The sequence below is a fragment of the Setaria italica genome, chromosome VII (genome assembly GCF_000263155.2).
Source record: "Setaria italica strain Yugu1 chromosome VII, Setaria_italica_v2.0, whole genome shotgun sequence".
Classification (NCBI taxonomy): domain Eukaryota; kingdom Viridiplantae; phylum Streptophyta; class Magnoliopsida; order Poales; family Poaceae; genus Setaria; species Setaria italica.
The window spans coordinates 16,443,857-16,465,087 of NC_028456.1; the positions used below are offsets into that span (position 1 = coordinate 16,443,857).

Sequence of the window (21,231 nt, forward strand, 5' to 3'; positions counted from 1 at the left end):
CCAAACTGCTACTCAATCGTTCTAATATCAGGTCCAAACTGCTACTCAATCGTTCACCGGGTAAAGACATAATGTGAAGACCGCATCTAAGTCGTTCAAGGGCCACAGGTCGTCGGCGTTATTCAAGTGTACGCAGAGACCTTGCTTTCAGGGGAACATTCAGCTCCAAATAAACATGCCTTTCTCAGAGAACATGTATGGAATTCCCATAACAATTTTGCATAACATTTCATTCTTTACAACCTGAAGAGCATATATCTTAGAATACAGACACGTGTTACACAAGAACACAATTAAAACACCTTCCACGTATCTACATATACTTAAATATGCCACTGTTGCGACAATAGATGTCACGGAAATTTTTATCTTGCAAATTCTATGCAGTTATCTGTCCATATTGATTTCATCTTGCAAACTCTATGCTCATCGAGGCTTTCTTCTGGAGGATGTAATAATCTGTGCTTTCTTCACTAGTATAGTCACCCGATGAATTGTCAGACGACCGTCCCTGCATCATGAGTGCACTAACACCATGAAACCCTTGAGTGCGAAGTGGTACTGGACATGCCAATCGCTGGAGTTCCTCTGCTACCTCTCTCATCATTGGCCTGTGTTGACCGGTCATGGCCAAGCACCGACTTGCTACCGCAGCCACTTGAAGTATTAACTCCATGTTTTCTTGATTGTCTATCTCCCTATCTATGAGTTCTGTAAGCTTGCCCTCCTTTACACCTTCCATGAAGACAAACACGAGGCTTACCTTTGTTTTGGACAGTGCCCTCCTTCGTGTTAAGAGCTCCAAAAGAACAACACCAAAGCTGTAAACATCACTCTTATCAGTAAGCTCAAAGTTCAAAAGGTACTCTGGATCTAAGTAGCCCATCGTCCCCTACACTACTTGAACATTTTCATCAGCTGACCTAATCATGGAGCACCCAAAATCAGAAACTTTTGCAGAGAGATCATGGCCTAGAAGAATATTAACGGACTTGGCATCTCCATGAAAGACAGGGTGGCTAAGAGAATGTAGGTATGCAAGTGCTGCAGCAATCTCAGAGGCAATTTTAAGACGGACCTCTAGAGTTCTTTTGGACGGATCAACTTGTGTATGAATAAGATGTTGTAGAGTTTGATTTGGCACATATTCATACACCAGAACTGGAGCTTCAAACTGCAAGCTGCAACCTAGAAGCTGAACGATGTTTTCATGTTTGACTTGAGAAAGTATAAGAAGCTCCTTACCAAATTCCATTCTCCTATTCTCATCAAATCCCTTGCAGATCTTGATAGCAACAGGATTATTTTCTAAATCAAGATTTTGCCTTATATAAACAGTCCCCTGACCACCTTCACCAATGATTGAGTTTTTGTCAAAGTTGTTGGTGGCCAACTCAATTTCTTCTTGGTTACACAACTTAAATGTTTTATTGCTCGCTACTTTCATCATATCCATTAGCAATTTCCCTCCATTCTGCTGAAAGCATTCATCAGTCTTCCTCATGTATTCTTGCCTTATTATTTGTCGTTTGTGCTTGATCCATTCTTTACAAAGATAAAGTAATAGACCAAGCAAAACACAGGCAAAAATTCCTGCAGGTCAGACATGTATCTAACTCGTAAGTTGGTGCAAGGAAAAAATAAAGAAGTATGGTAACTACTGGTGTACTGGTTGGTTTATATATACTTGTGTCACTTAAATACAATATTCAGTCACTACACAAATGTGACACCATGAGGACAGATTTGTTTCAGCCATGCTTTCACAGATCTAATTGAACAGTACGGATGATACGAGTAGTACCTATTGGGATTGTGACTTCTAGAGGAATTGAGTGGTCCTTCTCACATCTGTATGCGTTGCCTTTGGGGTAATGCGGAGGACAAATGCATTGAAATCCTCCTTGAGTATTCTTGCAAGTTCCCTTCACAGAGCAAGGGTATTTCTCCAGATTGTTATTACATTCATCAACATCTGCAATGTTAGCAGTGGTATATAAAATATCGAGTAAAGATTTCCAGTGGCAGTAGATTATCTCATGACCTAATCAAAGGCTAAAACATTACCTCTCTTATTTATACATACATATCACGCAAAAGGAATTGCACCTATAGATTTCATTACCTTCGCATCCGTCAAGAAGGTATGGATTGCCTTGGAACCCTTTGGCGCAGTTGCAGATGTAGCCTTGTCCACTGTCCGAATTAAAGCACTCACTGCTATTGCTGACACATGCATATGACTCAGGCTTGTTCCGGGCTTCATCGCAAGTTCCATTCCCAATAAGCATCGTAGAACGCCGATGATGTAGCGTAGCTTTTGGAGAATGTGAATTCGGATGCCTCGACCAGCGCCGCGTAGCTGCAGCGGCTGGTGTTAATTGTAGATCCTTGACGTGTTGAAGCCCTCAGTGAACCACACCTCGTAGTACTGCAGGCCCTTGGGGATGGCCGTCTGGCAGCAGCCAATTCCGGAGCATGAGCCATTAGTAAGTGTTCTTACATCGCCTCGCCGGCACATGGAGACACAACCGCTCATGTACCGTAAACAAGTTAGCAGTCTCTGAGAATCTATAGGGCGTACCTGTCAGGTTCAGCCGCCAGTTTAGGTAATCCATTTCCTTAGTGGAGGTGTTGTAGCAATAAGTCGACATGTATCCATCCTCATCTGGGCAAGACCTTGCTGCAGCCAGATATTCAGAACCTCTACATCTATATGAAATGGCCTGAATGATCCATGGCCGACTTCCTTGCAGCTCAGGTTGAATCCGGGCAAATAGCAATGATCAGCGAGTCGTCAGGCCCAATGCCAAATGGATATGGGATATCGACTTCGCCGCATTTTCTCTGACAGTTGTTGCTAGGCGGCGGCAATGCTTCAACAGAAGAGAGTACTATTACCGCAAGCACGACCACTACTCCAAGACATAGCAGTGCATCTAATCTATGGGGCAGCATGGTGTGGTGGTGTTATTTGGATGTAATCCATTCTTTTAAGGACTCCCTTCAGAACCTCAAAGGACATCATGTACATAGGTAGACTACCAAGTACCGAATTAATCAAAGTCAGTCGTCCCCATTGCCCTTCCAACTACTGAGCTGCTTTTTGAAGCGTTGTTCAACTTTTATCCAATCGGCATTTGATCATTTCTTATAGTGAACTGGAATACCCAAATACCTCATTAGAAATGATCCTGGATTACATCCAAATAACTCTGTATAGTAGGTCTCATAATTTTTCGCTTCACCAAAACAGAAAATTTCACTTTTATGAAACTGACGTAGAGAATCATGCATCCACAGAACAGATGCATCATCTATCTACCGGGCAAGAGAAGATGCGAAGACTGCAAGCAAGTCCTCGACTGTGTCTTGAACCTCTCTGGTTGCATGTCGCAGACTCACATGTATGTCCTGGTGACGCATGCGTTATGCGAGGCTCTCGAAACTTGTCCCAAATTCTCATCTAGATCAATATTTTTTAGAAAGAGGTCGAAGAAGGTTACTGGAAGCATGAAGGAAGAATTTTTCATGAGAATTTTGATGCGTGCATGCCTTAATAGCTTACTGTTATAGAAGAGCTTTCTGTTTTTTTTTCCGATGGAAACAGGAGGGGTGATCCCCCTACTGAATTTATTGCAAAAGAAAAATGAAGTCGGAAAATACAATACAAATCAAATACAAATCAGGAACAAAGGCCTAAAAGGAAAAGCGACTACAGAATTGAGAAGAAAAATAAATTTAAGAAAGATCAGAGCATCAGGGAGACTGTTGACAAAGTGATTACAATGAGGATAACCAGTCGGCAATGGAAGGACCAAAGGGGGGTCTCGCTCTGTGAGAGGAGATCAAAGAGAGTTCTGTGATGAACATCCTCTTGCAGGCCTCGACTGAAGGTGGAGTGCCATTGAAGGTCCAGTTGTTTCTGCATGCCCAAATACTTGCAGACATGAGAATAATGATTTTCATAAAAAAAGTACCGCCAGCCTTTGCTTGATTGAATTGAGAATCTGTAGTGTTGGTCTCGTTGTGGCTACTGAGGCCCCTATGGATGCCCAACAAGCTTTGGCAAAGTTACAGCGCAGGAACAGGTGGGCTACCGTTTCTCTTTTCTGTAGAATGCACATCTCACAGGTGTATGAGTCAAGGTACATGTTCTTCCGTCCTAGGATATCTTTGGTACTTAAGCGATCCTTGACGAGGAGCCAAAAGAACACTTCGTGTTTCATTTGGCAGCGAGATTTCCATATCCATTTGATTACTGGGTAGACAGTCCTTGTTCCCGTGATATGTTTATAAATTTTGGATACTAAGAAGAAGCCATTACCCCAGATGTAGGACCATTGGTCCTTGTCGTCTGATAGGTTGGTATGTCGTACTCTGTCACTAAGAATTTGGAACTGCTGGTAAGCCTGGTCAGACAAGGGTAGCATGAAATTGTGAAAGAAATTTGGTTTCTGAAGAGTTGCCCGAACTATTATCCATTTGTTGGAAGCAAATGATAAAACTCCAGGGAATTCCTGAGATGGGATATTTTCATCCAAAGATCGGACCAGAAAAGAATTGAAGATCCATTGCCAGTCTGGGCTGAGGCCATACCTTCGAATTTGTCTAGCAGTTTGATGATATCTCTCCACCAGAAAAAACCTTTTTTGTGTTGGCTAGGTAACTTTCCATTTATATAATAGTTCTCCCAGATGAGGTTGACCCATGGTATGTCTGCTTTGTTGAAGAATTTGTGGAGGAATTTCAGTAAAAGAGCCTCATTTTGATTGTTCAAATTGATAACTCCAAAGCCCCCTTCCTTTTTGGGTATACACACCATAGGCTAGGCTGCTTTAGCAGGTTTGTTTGAATTAAGGTATGGTCCCCTCCATAGACAGTGTTTCCTATATTTGTCTAGCTGTTTAATTACTCCCTTGGGCAACTTGATGGTGGACATGTGAAACATTGCAGTGGAGGAAAAAACTGTGTTGACCATCTCGAGCTTGCCCCCTTGGCTTAAGAATAGAGATGTTCCTCCTAACCTTTTTTCCACTCTTTGGACTAGAGGTAGAAAATCCTCAATATTGGGTTTAGATGTCCCTAGTGGCAGACCCAGGTAGGTGAATGTTAGGGACCCTTTCTGACAATCCAAAATTGATGCTAAATGTGGTAGCTTGTCTTCAGTGATATTAAGTGGTAGCATGATCGATTTATTATAGTTTACCTTCAGCCAAGTTGATTGCGCAAAAGAATGAAGGAGTCCCTTGAGATGTTCCATTTGATCAGGACATGCTTTCATTATCAAAAGAGTATCATCTCCATACTGTATAATAGGAAAATCAGCCCTAGCTCGTTCAGGTATTGGAAGATGTAGGAGACCTTGGTCTTTGGCTCTATTAATAATTGATTGTAGGAGGTCAGCCGCTAGAACAAAGAGTAGGAGAGAGAGAGGATCCCCTTGTCTTACTCCCCTCCTACAGTGAAAAACCTTTTTCGGCACTCCATTTAGAAGAATGGATGAGGTTCCTGTGCTCAATATTGCTTTAATCCAGCGTATCCATCTATCACCAAAGCCCTTGTGCTTTAAGATGTCTAAGATTGCCTGGTGTTCAATCTTATCAAATGCCTTCTCAAAGTCAAGCTTTAGAGTGACTAATTCCTTTTTGGAGGCTGTGCAGATATGTAGGTATTCAAAGGCCCAGGCTAGACAGTCTTGAATGGATCTAGTCTTAATGAACCCATATTGATTCTTGTGAATCAATCTTAGGATGACCTGCTGAAGTCTTTCAGCTAGGATCTTGGTGATCGGTTTGATTGAGGAATTAAGTAGGGATATGGGTTTGTAGTCATTCACAGTTTCTGGGCAGTCCTTTTTGGGGATTAAGGTGACATATGAACCATTTATGCTCTAGACACAGATTGTCCCATTGAAAAAACCTTCACACAGGTCATAAAAATCTTGGGATATAGGGCTCTAGGATTTTTTTCAGAAACTCACCATTGAAACCATTTGGTCCCGGGGATTTGTTGTTGGGAAGTTCAGCCACAATTCTATCTGTTTCCTCTTTGGTAATCTGTTGCTCTAGCCAATCTAGATCAGGGTCTAGTTGTAGGAGGGATTGTAGGTCTAGATACATGTGAGTAAAATCAAATCTTCCCATTCTTTCTTTGAAGGCCTCCCATAGAATGTTAGCTTTGAGTTCATGTTGCATGTGTTGTTGGCCAAGGTTGTCCCTTAGAGAGGTTATGGTGTTCCTCCTGTTTCTGATAGAGGCATTAGCTTTAAAGAATGTTGTGCATTCATCTCCAAGTTTGACCCAGTTGATCTTGCCCCGTTTCTTCCAGTAGACTTTCTGTTGATGGAGAAGATTGTGGAGGTGTTGCTGCAAGATATTCCTAAAGTTCCATTCCTGCAACTCTAGATCTCTGAATTCCTCAATAACATTTAGGAAGTGTAGGAGGTCTTTGCAGGTTTGTATAGTTTGTGCCAGACTAGGGAGATTTGACTTCCAATTCTTGAATACCTGTTGAAGATTCGCACTAACCTGTTTGGCTTTATCCTCAGAAGTTGTTTGGGAGGACCATCCTTGGAGGAGGACCTCCTGGAAGTTGTCATGGAGCAGCCAAAAGTTCTCAAATTTGAAGGATTCTGATTTGGGGATGATGGTAGAAGCTGAGATAACACAAGGTGTATGGTCTGATGTGTCTCTTGACAGCCCGTTAGCTATGGTGTTTGGGAGGGAGGAGGTCCATGCCGTGGAAGTGAAAAACCAATCCAGTCATTCTAGCAGAGGATTTTGCTATTTATTTGTCCAGGTGTATTTGCATCCTTTAAGGGGTATTTCTGTTAATCTAAGGCTACTAATCGCCTCATTGAAATGTAACATGTCTTGAATGTTTGCACCGGGCTTGTTTCTATCACTTGGTTTTCTGATGAGATTAAAATCTCCCACAATCAGCCATTTTAGATCATCCGGCATTGAGATTTGCTTGAACTAGTTGAGGAAGTCAAGTTTCTTTTCAGGTGTGCAGGGGTTATGGATATTAGTAAGGATCCATTGCTCCCCTGAAAGGAGGCACTGCAATTCCACTGATTGGCTGAAAGAGTTCTGAAAGATTAGTTCCCCTTGAAATTTTGATGAGTCCCATATAATTATAGATCCCCCTAAAGCTCACAATGATGGAAGGAATTGAAAGGAATCTAGGCGTGAAGGATAGAAGTTTTTGAGATATGCTGCATCAAAAAATTCTTTCTTTGTTTCTTGTAGACAGACTATGTCACATTTACCTTCAGTGATTTTGCTTCTTATGGCATTCCATTTATTATTTGAATTTATCCCCCGAATGTTCCAAGAAAGAATAGATCAATTTCTCTTGTTGCTATTAGAATTCATCAATTAAATTGTCAGAATGGGGGGGGGGACTTGAAGCAATATGCACAGCATAGAGCAAAAGCAACAATTATTCAATTCAAACCATTTCAGACATTGCCAATGGCCGATTTGCCAGCAAGATAATTGTAACCACAAAATATAGTCTGGACCAGAGAAACACAACCAAAATAAAGTTCTGAACAACAACCAAACATCCATGAGGTAAACAGTCATAAAGAGTTCGGGAAGGATATGAACCATCCAATAACTTGGTTATGAGGCTAAGAAAAACACATCACTAAGAGCCTTCCATCAGATCTTGGTCTTCTTGCTCCCTTCAAGGGTATCTTCTTCATCAACAAAACATTTCTTCTTCTTGCCCTTGTCCTTCTTGGTTGGGCTGTTCTTGGTGGAGGTCGAGTAGTCACCTATGGGAGTGAAGCGTCTATTCTTGGTGAGGAGAGAGCCTTCTGACAGCTTAGTGGGGTCAATCTTGCAGATTTTCTATCCTAGGGCCTTCATGTTTGAAGTTGAGATGGCAGTTGGAGTGATGGAGCATGCAAAGCAATTCTTATTAGCATAAGCACTTTGTTTGAAACCTGCATTCCTATCTTTGATTCTTGGGCTTCTTCTTACTGCAGGCTCAACTTCTGGTGTAAAAGCGGGGCCCCTCTTGATTCTAGCCTTTCTTATGGGGGGATCCTCTTCTGGTTCATCAGAGCAGTCCTTGAGAAGTGGGGAGCTTTCCATACCCTCCTGCTGATATGTGCACATGACCTGAGTATCAGCTGGGCATTGGGAAGGGAGGGTGAAGGACATCATAGATGAAGTTGGTGAGCATTCCAGCATGGCCTTCCAGGCATGGGAGAAGAGAAAAGACTTGGCCCAAGTGAAGTGTGCCGGGGAGAGCAACATCACCACAAAGAATGCAGCTCAGTCACTTGGGATATGAACCACTTGCTCTAGGCAGCGCATAGGTGAGAAGTGCTTGGCCCACAGTCTATAGAGGTCTAGCTTCGGGGTGGTTGGTCTAACCAATTTGCCAAAAAAATCATCAAACCCTGGGTCTCTTTGTGGCATGATGGCTAGTGCCATGTTAACATTGATATTATTCCCTGGGTTTTGCTGGAGAGGTTTAGCTAGTCCCATTGCCTGGTCCACATCCATCTGTTGAGGAAGCACTATCTCTGGCAACTGTTGTTCTGGTGCTTGTACATTATCTGGTTGGGGAGCTTGCAGTGCATTTGGCCCATGGGGTTCCTGCACAATCTGACCATTAGGGTGATGAATCAAAACATCAGGTGCCAGTGTAGGGGTAGGGAGAGCCAGTACCGCTTGCTGGATCTGGGCCTCTGGAAGGTTGTTCTCATGCTCTTCTTGGATCAGTTCCTGTTGCAAATCCCTGAAGGGACTATCCATGTCAATGTTGCTGGAGGGTTGTAGAGGTGGTGAGAGGTTGAAGTGGAGGTCAAGCTCATCCTGTTGCACCTCTTTCTCCTGATTTCCCTCCTGAGCAGGCAAGATATCTACTGGGTCTGGTATGATACCCCCAAATGCTCCCTCAGCTAGATTATCATTTAGATCCGGAATGCCATGCTGTTGCTCAATGTGCGGTGGTCCTGGAGGAGGGAATGGTGGTAGGTGTTGTGCCGATAGGCCATGCTGATCGAAGCCAGAGGGAACACAAAGCCACCATCCTCAAATTCCCCTGGTGGAATATCCTCATCCTGCAACATTCCATCTAGCAGATTTTGTTAGATGATTTCACATTGTACAGTTAAAGAGACCTCCTCAAAATCATCACCTTCCAACAGGATTAAGTAGTGGGGTACATCAACTAAATCTGTCACTCTTGCCTTGATTATGATTCTGGTTAATATGTTATCACGCTGCCATAAGATAAGCCTGCCAAATGATTTAATAGCATCCTTGATCTTAGCGGTTGATCTATAATCTGGTGGATACTCAATCAACATCAGCCAACACTTGCGATTAAAGTTTATTCTTCTCGCATTAGCACCTCTATTGTGGAAGACAAAAGAGAACCCCAAGTCGTGGTGGAAGTGAGGACTATGATAAACAAGAGCATCTCTGTCTGATGGCCTCTCCATCCGGACGTAGGTCTGTCCTCGCCCAAAAGGACACCTCTGGACCTCGCGCACCCCTAACCTATATTCCTCAACCAGAAGGTCCAGAATGCGATTGCGGAGATCACCAAAGAGAATCTCACCAGGGGGCAGGTTGGATATGGAGACGATGGCTAGGTCTTCATTTCTGGGGTGGGTTCTTTGGGTCACCACTCGTGCGAACTGCTATCTTCCTTAGACCAAAACATGCTCGAATCCCGCTAGCATCATGGGTTCAGGATCGATATTCAGAAACGCCATTGCCGATGATGAAGGAAGAGGATTGCAGGTGGAGGTGGAGGAGAGGCCGAATGTAGTTATGCTTTCTTGATGCAAATGGGGAAGAGTTGCAATGGGGTTTTCTCGCAGTGACTGGGGAGGAGGCACCGAAGCAAGTGAAGGGGTGTCTCTTCCAATTCCCCAGGGAACTCTGATAGCCTCTGTAAGCATAGGCAATTGCAGTGCATGCTTGTTGGGCCCATCAGTAAGAGACATGGGGGTCTTGAACCAGGTGCGGATGGCTTCCTCAGACCAAAAGGTGGTTGGAATCACTAAGGAGAAGTTGCACGAACAGGAGGATTGACACTATTTAATGAAGTGTTGGAGACTGTGAAAAAGGTTGCAATCATGAAGTATATGCCCTTTCCGCTTGCAGTGCCAACATCTGACATTTTGGCGGCTAAACCTCGGGTAGTTGGGGGTTAGGCCCCGAGAAGGAGGACTGTCAAAACCTGCAACAGGAAAAGGTCTCGGCAGAGTTGGGCCACATGACCCATTAGCCAGAGGAGCCCGTTGACCATCTTGAACCCGAGATGAATTTGAATTTTGAAATTGCAGTCTCCGGAAAACCGAATGCCTTGGAGAAGAAATCCTTTAGAAAATCGAAATGCGCTTGTCTCTGCAGGGAACCTGATGAACAGGAATGCCGGAAGAAGAAGAGCTGGTGGAACGCCAGCCCAAAGGCACAGTATTTGCCCCAGAAAGAGGAGCCAATGTTGTTCTTACTGCATCAGAGTAAGTGTGCCTATTCTTGATGGAGAGGGAAGAGCCTCTCCGAGGGAAAGTACCAGAAGCCAGAATAGGTAGCCAATTTGTCACTTGAGAGGTGTTCTTGCTTCTTTTGGGGGGTACTTGTTGCCATTGATAAGTTGGGCCTAAATCCCGTTTCGAAAAAATCCTGGCCTTGCCAAGACCCGAGCTATTGTATGGAAAGAAATCCAAATTGAAATCCTCACAAGACAATGGAGAAGAGCCAAGAATCATATAGGCCTCCTTTTTTGAAGGAATTGAAAACCTCAAAACCTGTTGATCCAATTTGTAGACAGAGTAGATCTTCACATAATCCTTTAGAACGAATTGGAGGCAATCAACAACAGAGGAGTCCGTGAGCTTGAAGCGGTTCCGGCTGAATGATACCAGCAAGTGAAAGACCGATCTTGCTGGCTTCCAAAGCGGGGGTGGGAGTCGGCCCGAAGCATTACGAGTAGCAGGAGAAGATTCCAAGGGAGAACGAGAGGCCATCTTGTTGAAGACGTTGAAAGAGGTGAGGGGAGGCATACCGTGCTTCCGGAAGATGGCAGTGGAAAGTAGAACTCCAGTAGGGGATCTTCTTGGGCGTTAAACCCAAACATGCTAGAGCTGTAGTGGGGAGCCATGGCCAAGAGGACGAGGAGAGGATCATCGGTGAAGATGCAGACGAGCCATATCCAGGAGGGTCTGGGGGTGGACACTAGGGTCGGAGTGGCCACTGGCGGTGGAGGGGGTGGAGGCATAGGGGAGTCCTCAGCTCTGCAGCACCTAGGATTGTGCCTGTTCTAGGATTGTGCCTGTTTGTTGTGGCCTTGAGAGTTTAGAAGCTTTCTGTTAGGGGTAGTGATTCTCTTCAGGATCATCAAAACAACGAATATACTAAATTTAGTTCACTGGATCTCTGAATGAACTACGGCACCTCCGAATCCTGTATTTATGGAGTAGGGAAAATAGGAAGCAGCCCAGCATATTTACACATCTTATTACCCTCCATGTTGTTAAAAGTTTACACATCTTAGTCCTCACAGCGTCAACAATGACGGATCTCCTTCGTGACATCGTCAAAGAACTACAAGCTGAATTCGCCATGAAAGATCTCAGTGCGCTCCAATGTCACTCGTACAGTGAAGGGCTTCTTCTTATCATATATATATCTATATACTATATATTGTATATAATATCCTGGTATGGAATAGGCTATTCCGTACCCGACTGATCCATGGATCTGACTCGCACCTTCCCCGCTAGTCTTTTTCTCTCCCGCTTCCCCCATTTTTTTCCGACTTTTTCCTATGAACGCATGCCTTCGGTTGTGGGTGCTCCGTTCAGTTCCCGTAGTGGACCCCGCAGCTCACCATTCGCTGCCGCCGTCTCTCGCCAACCCCGGTCGCTGCCGCCACTCCACAACAGCCTCCCAGTGCTGTTCCCCTTCCCGATCCTCATTGCGTTCTTGCTACCGCTCCGCATCCGCAGCCGCCGTCTCCTCTCCCCATCCGTAGCCACCGCCGCCTCTCCCCATCCGTAGCTGCCGCCGCCACTCGCCATCGGAACCGGCCGCCTACAATCGCCATCCACAGCCGCCGTCGCGTAGCGGAAGCCGCGGCTCGCCATTCGCTGCCGCCGCCGCTGCTCGACAACCGCCACTGCATGATTCCGTTTGCGTTTGGATTCCTCGTCCTTGGACAACGACGAGCGGCCACGCCGCTCGGCGCCCGCCGCCGAGGTCAAGCCCTCCTTCTCCGACTCTGCAGCCGCGGCAGCCTCCGAGACTAAGGCCAAGGTGTTCCGCCTCTTCGGCCACGAGCAGCCATCCACAAGGCCCTCGGAGGAGGCAAACGTGAGGCTCTGCTTCATGCTCTGAATCACGTTGTTTTTTTTATGGTTTTGATTTGAAATCGGTAGATCGGATCTGGTTGCGTGGGATCTGGACGGGATTGAAGCCTTGGGTTGCAGGTTAGATCTGATAGGTTTATGCCTTGGATTCAATGCAGCTTGATTGCATAGTGGTACACGATCTGATCTGTTGAGCTTGTTTGAAACTAGCCTTCCAATATTTTTTCAATTGTCTGGTAACAATAGAATTCTATTGCCTATTGCATTTGCAATTGCTTACATAGATGATGAGGATCCCTTGCTTATGAATGCTTTGTCGTTTGGGCCAGTGCATTTTGGAGGTGTTATATGTTCTTTTATGGGGGTTAATATTGTTGGGGTCTTTTGGTTCTTTGCATTAAGATGCTGACAAATTGAAGTTTCTTACGAAAAGAATCGATCAACTGCTTTATTTCACATTGTGTTTGTCTAAAACATAAGGCCTTGCCTTAGATAGGTTGCGATACTATCTTATTGCACTGCGTCTTTGCACCTGATTGCATATTTACTTAAATGACAACCAGAGCACTCTTTGCTTGCAAACATTTTTCTTTGTCAAGTTAATTGTCTGTTGATTGAGGTATAATGGGAATTGTTTGACCTGATTTCCTTATTATCTACTATTATACCTGCCATATTCATATTCATTGCTGTTCTTTATTTTGCAGCTGCTGATGTATTGCTGTGGAGGAACAGGAACATCTCTGCTGAAGTACTTGGTGGTGTCACTGCAATCTGGATCCTCTTTGAATGCCTTGGCTACCATCTTCTGACCTTCGTTTGCCATGGTCTCATATTCTCTCTGGGTGTTCTCTTTCTCTGGTCTAATGCCTCCTCGTTCATCAACAAGTAAGATTTCAGCTTATTGTGATATACTGCACAGACTTAAAAGGATACAAAGTTTGTTCATTGCAAGTTACATGGATATAGAATTAGGGGGTGTTTGGATATGAGGTGCTAAACTTTAACAGTGTCACATCGGATGTTCGGATGCTAATTAGGAGAACTAAACATGAGCTAATTATAAAACTAATTGCAGAATCATGTGCTAATTCGCGATACGAATCTATTAAGCCTAATTAATTCATCATTAGCAATTGGTTATTGTAGGACCGCATTGTCAAATCATGGACTAATTAGGCTTAATAGATTCGTCTCGCGAATTATACTCCATATGTACAATTAGTTTTGTAATTAGTTTATATTTAATACTCCTAATTAGCATCCAAACATCCGATGTGATGGGTGTTAAACTTTAACACCCTGTAGCCAAACAGCCCCTTAGTTAATGATGTGAAATCCTGCCCTTTATTTCAGGTCTCCCACATGGATCCCAGAGGTGATCATTCCTGAAGATCTGGTTGTCAACATTGCACTATCTACTCGCTATGAGATCAACAGGGCCTTTGTCAATCTTCGCCAGATTGCTCTTGGCCGGGACATAAAGAAGTTCCTTATGGTACGTCTACTATGTGATTGCCTGTGCTGATCACTGGTACATGCTTTTTCTTTCCTGTAGCTACTGTATGTATGCCTTTTAGGATTATCTCGTATGAATGCAAAAATACCCTATTATCTCGTATGAATGCAAACGTACCCTATTTCCTGTAGCTTTAGAAACGTTGGACATTATTCCTTCTTGACAAGGTTATATGCAGTTTTGAGCTCTTTCGTAAAATTGGAGATTATTCCTGAACTTTGCACTGCTCATTTTTCTTCAAAAACTTAAGCAGAGGCGAGCTTAATTGCCTAGTAAAGCCAGCCCGTCTGCCTGTGTTTATAATTTTATATCCATAAGAATGCTACTGATTTCTCAGAGCTATATGTCATGCCAGTGTATTATCAGTTTGTCTTTATCTTTGCTCCAAATCAATGCCATCACTGTTGTTTCTCGAATACTGGAAATACTCATTGGTGCAGAGACAAATTTTATTTTATTTTGAATCAGGATGCCGCAGCAGGTGGCAGTACCATGGAGATGAGGATGCGGAACGGTGGGTGTTCGCAGGGACGTACGCGGATGAGCTCTTTGAAAAAAGAGGTCAGTGAATCTGGGTTCCTCCCAATGGTCGCAAGCGATGATCCTCTCTTAATCACTATATATGCTGCACCTATCACACATGCCTTTATCTGTGACTACGAAACTAGCTGACTCAATGCTGCAATGGATAGAATGAAGATTTTATATTCCCACGAGCCACATTGCATAAATTTGCAAGGTAATGTTGACTAAATTCTGTTCAAACATGAACCAAGATTTGAAAGGTTATAACTCTTTTGCTCCTATAATTTTGTAGGCATCCATGCTTTGGAGAAGAAGGTTGACTGCACTAGCTTCTGAATTCCCTGACATTGAACTCATGTTACTTGCAGTTGGTTCAGCATGGAGTTTACAACCAAGGGATGGGCTACATTCAACCACAGGTTATGTATCGTACTTTTATTTGTTAGTGAAACAGTGCTATAGTAAATCTCTGATACTAAACATGTCACAAAATTTCAAACACTACATTTTTTCACTGGCAATTTTCTCCCTGTACACAATCAGTATCACAATGGGGATACCTGAAGGGCAAAAGCTGAAGACAGAAGCAATTTATGGTAATCTTATTGTTCCCTGAATCCTTTTCTTTTGTTAGAGATTCTGTACACAGATAATTTGCCACATTAGTGCATTTTTATTTTCATGATAAACACAAATTTGCTACCTCTCCCTCTTAAAATCTGTATCTGTTTATCAAGGGAACCTAAGATGCATATTATTTAAGCTCCACAGCATGGCTCCTGCTTTTTTTTTTTGTTCTGACAATTGCTTCATTCTCTCCTGTGGACTCCGGTGAGCTAGGGAAGTCTCTACATTGCTTCCGTGTTTATTGGGAGAAAACTGAAGGCACCTAGAAAGGGTGTTTTAACTTTTTGCTATGGCTACCTCTCAGATGTAAATTGGCTTCCAGGAGAATAGTTCACCTATAATGGTTTAGGGCTTGCTTTTGTCTGTATATTCAGAATGATTTGACCGTTGCTATTTTGACAGCCTTTTACATTCACATATCTGTATTATGAAGCATAAATATAATGTTAGTCCTGCTTGGTTGTCTCTCTCTTTTTTCTCTTTGCACCATTTTTATGCACATAGATAATTTTATGATCCATCTATTCATATTCTTGTTAAAAAATTTCATGCAGTTTTGGGTACATTGAGTTTACACAAGGAGTGCAATGGGGACTCCTCTCATCCAGGGGGAGCTGCTAGACTATCAATAGCCATCGGTGTCTACATTATGTTCTACGAGTACTTTTGTTTTCATTTCTTAGCAATGTAATCGCCCATGTGTAACTGTATGTTCCAAACTCTTTCTCTTAAAGGAAAAGCAGTGCCTCTGCCAATGTTTTGAAAAAACTGTGGAGCACCCTCCTGGAGTCCTTCCCAGTACAATGCAATCTTGTCCTATCATGCTCGTGGGCACTTTGATTTTGCAATCTTCATCTGTTGAATGCTAAAAATTTCTCAGTGGAGGTTCTTATATGTTGGACATGTCGTGTCACAATAATTTCAACATGAGCTGGCAATCACAAAATCATTGTATTCAAATAGCAATATGTTTTTAGTTGAATTAATTGTCAGTGAAGCTGGGCAACATATGCTCACTCGGAAAAGGGTTTGAGCAGATGACAGTTGGTGCGGGAAGGTTATATAGTATCCAAGCTAGTTGTATGGTCAGCTGGCTGATTTGTTTATTGGTTTGAACCCAACGAATTGTTTAAAAGTTTATGCATCTGGCATTGCTCATCCACGAGACAGAATTCTGAAGCTGGGATTCGCTCAGATATATATGCTCGCTACCGGAAACAGGAAGTTTGCCGAGTGCCTGAGGCACTCGGCAAAGGCCCAAAAACATTCGGCGAACCTTCCCACGGCAAACGGTGCAGTTGCCGAGTGTCGGACATCGGGCACTCGGCAAATGATTTGCCGAGTGTCAAAAAGCACTCGACAAACATTTTCGGAAAAAAAAACAGAAACACCGGCCACGGCCACGGCCACCACGCCGCCACCGGCCGCCACGCCCGCTGCCGCCCGCCACCACGCCGCCTCGCCCGCTGCCGCCCGCCACCACGCCGCCTCGCCCGCTGCCGGATCCGCGCCAGATCCGGAGGGGAGAGAGCTGGGGGCCACCGGATCCGCGTCGGAGGATAAGAAGGGGGCGCGGATCCGGCCGGAGGGGAGGGAGCCGGGGAAGGATAGGCCGGATCCGGAGGGGAAGAAGGGGACGGCGGCGGGCGGAGGTGGGGGCGGGGGCGGGGGCCGGGCGCCGGGCGGCGGGCGGGGCCGCCGGGCGGCGGGTGGGGCCGGGCGGTGGGGGCGGGGGCCGGGCGCCGAGCGGCGGCGGGCGCTGGGCGGCGGGCGGCGGCGGCAGGAGAGAGGAAGAGGTGGGGGATGGGTGGGGGTACTAGTGGTGGAGGAATGAAGGAGATGGAGGGGCCGGGTGCGGTGCCGGGACTAATTAACTCCTGCGTGGTTGGGGAAAAAAAGGTCGCCAAGTGTCCTAGGTGTGACACTCGGTGAAGGGTTGTTTGCCGAGTGTCTAAACTAGGACACTTGGCAAAGCTATTTAAAAAAAATTAAAAAATATCCAACAGTTTCAAAAAATTGTCAAAAATTTACATGAAATAATATATATTCTCTATTGCCTATACAAAAAGTTTTGTAGTCAAATCAAAACTCGACCGTCATTTTGACTCCAAATCTTATGCAATCCTTCTCAACGTTACTATTCTTCTTCTGAAATGCTTCGGTTTGTAAACATCGTACATGATGAAATGTGCAAAACATTCTCAATTTTTTTCCACAGCCTCCACGTATAATATCATCACATCATGATAAATCTCATGATTTTCAGACTTTGCTTGTTTTTTTATAATTTAAAAATACCACTGCCACACGTTCGTGGTCGTGTTTCCTGAACAAGATGTTCGAAATTTCTTGTCATTTCATGATCAGGTCTCAAATTGGGCCAAATAACATGAATATCATTGTTCTACTCATTTTATTCTATAATTTGAATCACTTGCGGTTCAAATTTGACTTATACCAAAAATTTTCTTGAAATACAATTAATTAAATAAATATAGCAAACAAATTCAAAAATATACTAAACTTTAACATTGAGTACCACATGTTGTATGTGGGGAGTAGAAAAAATTTCAAGGTGGAAAGAGGAAAAAAAATTGTTGTTTTGCCGAGTGTCAAAAAAAACACTCGGCAAACCCCACTCTTTGCCGAGTGTTTTTTTTTTGACACTCGGCAAACCCACTCTTTGCCGAGTGTTTTTTTTTTGACACTCGGCAAACCCACTCTTTGCCGAGTTTTTTTTTGACACTCGGCAAAGTCGCACGTTTGCCGAGTGTTTTTTTTTTTTTGCCGAGTGTTTTTAGCCCGGCACTCGGCAAAGAGCTTGTTTGCCGTGTGTCCGAAAAAAAACACTCGGCAAAAAAAATACTCGGCAAATTTAAGGTTTCCGGTAGTGGCTAGTGCACAGCTGCAGCTGCTGAGGGCGACCGGAAAACCAAGAGCTGCTGCGGAGGGTCGTCCATCAGGATCAGGATTAGGATTAGACCAATTTGTGTTGCTTGCTTATGCAATAATCATCAAGCTAACCCCAAGCCAGCCAGCCAGCAAACCTCATCAGCATCAGTCGCTGTATCAAGTTGTTATTAATGGTATGGACCAGCACTAGAAGTATTCACAATCATGATGACGAAAACCCCTATCAATCTTCATCTGCTACTAGCAGACAGACAACTCAATCATTCCAAACCCCAACCGGATTTCCTGACTTTTCAGCGCAACTACACAACATCGATCTTGCATACCCAGCAGCAGGCAGAAGCAAATAAAAAGGTCCACAAGCTTACCATTACAACTCAACACTTCTTCTCATGTTGATTGCTTCCCATTTGGACTATAAAGCCATTTTCAGGACAAAACAAGACTTGAATCAACAGCTACTAGCTGTGCTTATCACATCAAGACATTGCATCTACCTGCTCTAATCACTGCTATGCTTGTCAAATAGATTGAACACGGTTGCCCATCTTGGCTTGCCGTGATTGCATGTTTATATAGGGATAAAGTCCCAACACATTACAATATATGTAGTTACAGATAGAGTTTAGCCAGCATTCAAATACATCAAGATTCTATCTCTATCTCTAGCAGGCCAGCTCAAATCATAACAACTCTTATCTCTAAGTTACAGTCCTCGTCTCATACGATGATTCTTCTAACAGCCCCTCTCAATCTAAATTTCTCTTCCTTTTGAGATTTAGATTGCTCTTGAAAGCTTCCAGCAACCCGTACGGCAGGGCCTTAGTAAAACCATCCGCAAGCTGATCTCTGGAAGCAACTAACTGCACCTGCAACTGCTTACTAACCACACGCTCGCGAACAAAGTGAAAATCAATTTCTATATGCTTTGCTCTTGCATGGAAGACTAGATTGGCAGACAAATATGTAGCTTCCAAATTGTCACACCATAAACACGGTGGTTGATGCAGCCGTATACCCAGCTCTTTTAGCAGGGATTCCAACCATATTAATTCTGCAGTTGCATTTGCTATAAACTTGTATTCAGCTTCTGTACTCAATCTTGAGATAGTGGCTTGCTTTCTAGCACTCCAAGAAATCAAGTTTGGACCAAAAAAGACTGCAAACCCTCTAGTAGATCTTTTATCATCAACACTTCCTGCCCAATCAGCATCAGAGAAAGCACTAACCAATGTGGAGGATGACGCCTGGAAATTTAGTCCAAGATCCAATGTTAACTTGACATACCGAAGTATTATTTTTACCGCAGTCCAATAAACCGTGGTAGGAGCATGCAGAAATTGACACACTTTATTTACAGAAAATACTAGATCCGGTCGGGTAAGAGTGAGATATTGCAATGCACCGACGACGCTTCTGTACCTTGTACTGTCGTCTGAATTTAGCAACTCCCCTTCATGTTTTGAAAGTTTCTCACTAGTAGACAGTGGTGTAGACAACGGTTTGCAATTTTCCATACCAACCCGTGATAGGATCTCCTTTGCATACTTCTCTTGTGTTAGCAACATAGTATTCTTATCTCTTTTAACTTCAATACCCAGGAAAAAACTGAGGTCCCCCAGATCTTTTAGAGCAAAATCCTTCTTGAGATCAGCAAGCAATGCGGTAACAGCATCACTCGACGAACTTGTTACAATTATATCATCAACATAAACCAACATGTAAATTATGACACCCAACTTTTGATAGATGAACAATGAGGTGTCTGATCTAGACGCAACAAATCCAAGTGCAATAAGTTTGGAACTTAACTTAGCATACCAAGCTCGCGGGGCTTGTTTCAAGCCGTAGATAGCCTTGTCCAATTTGCACACAAGATGTGAAGCTCCTTTTTCAAATCCTGGAGGTTGCCTCATATAAACTTCTTCTTCCAGAACGCCATGAAGAAACGCATTCTGCACATCTAATTGTCTAAGACACCACCCTTTTGAAATAGCAATTGAAAGAACAAGCCTGACAGTTGCAATTTTAACCACTCGGCTGAATGTATCTTCATAATCAATGTTGTACCGTTGCCGAAAACCCTTAGCAACTAGCCTTGCTTTATATCTGTCAATAGTACCATTTGATTTTTTCTTGATTTTAAATACACATTTGCAATCAATAATATTATTGCCCTTTGTTTCAGGAACTAAATGCCAAGTGCGATTTCTAATGAGAGCATCAAATTCATCTTGCATTGCGGCTTTCCATCTAAGATCACCAAGAGCTTCACGAAAATCACATGGTTCCCCAGAAGCTTGAGAAAAGCCCGTACCTAATCATATCCTTGAACTGTTTTGGTTTAGTGATTCCGCTTTGAAGCCACATTCATCGTCTTGATGGTGAATCAACAGGTACAGCCACATCTGATGGAGCAGCTGCCCCAGAACCAGCAGCCACGGAAGATCCAACCAAATCCACGCCGGATCTAGCTCCCGCAGATGATCCGGCATCCTCATCCAGTGCTCCTGTGGGAGACGATTCGCGCGTTGGAGACGCGAGTGCTGGCGGTGCTCTGTCCCCTAGCGCTGGCGGTGAGACCATACTGGTGGGTCCGCTCTGTCCCCCTCCCCTCCCCACGCGGCGATGTAGGAGTGGCAGGCGCAGCTACTGGGCCACGCGGTGGAGACGGAACCGGCGAGTCATACGTTGGCGCGACAGGAACAGCCAGCGGATCAGCTTGAAAATCAGTGCATGCGCCCTGAAAAACGCCGCCTGAGTTTACTGTACCGCTGTGCGCCGGCGCATCTGATAGCTCCTCTTGAAAAACAGCCTGCTCATCTCTAGATGGCAAATGATCAGTAGCGTTAGTAATATTGTCAATGCAACTTACATCCCCCGGATTACGAAGATGATTAGGTAAAAGGGGAATCTCTTTTCTAAGAAGAACGCCTGCATTTGGATGTAAGTGGGTAAACGGAAAGATAGATTAATCGAAAATAACATCACGAGAGATGTAGGTACAACCCGTGGAAGGATCTAAGCACTTGAAGCCTTTATGCATGAAGCTGTAACCAATAAAAGTACATTTAATAGATCTGAAAGCAAGCTTTCAAGTATTATAGGGGCGGAAGTTAGGCCAACAGGCGCACCCAAAAATGCGAAGAGAGTTGTAATCAGGCTTTTCTTGTAGCAAGCGTTCTATAGGGGTATCAAAACTAAGAACTTTGCTGGGAAGCATGTTGATGAGATAAGTGGCAGTTAAAAAAGCTTGATCCCAAAATTTAAAGGGCATCAATGCATTTGCAAGAAGCGCAAG

The 21,231-nt window shown here is 43.9% G+C and overlaps 2 pseudogenes; one reads left to right on the plus strand and one right to left on the minus strand.

The window, feature by feature from the left end:
- Positions 1–406: 406 nt before the first annotated feature.
- Positions 407–2,958, minus strand: LOC105914759 (annotated as a pseudogene).
- Positions 2,959–12,170: 9,212 nt separating this feature from the next.
- On the plus strand, positions 12,171–15,006 carry LOC101753196 (annotated as a pseudogene).
- The last annotated feature ends 6,225 nt before the right edge of the window (positions 15,007–21,231 follow it).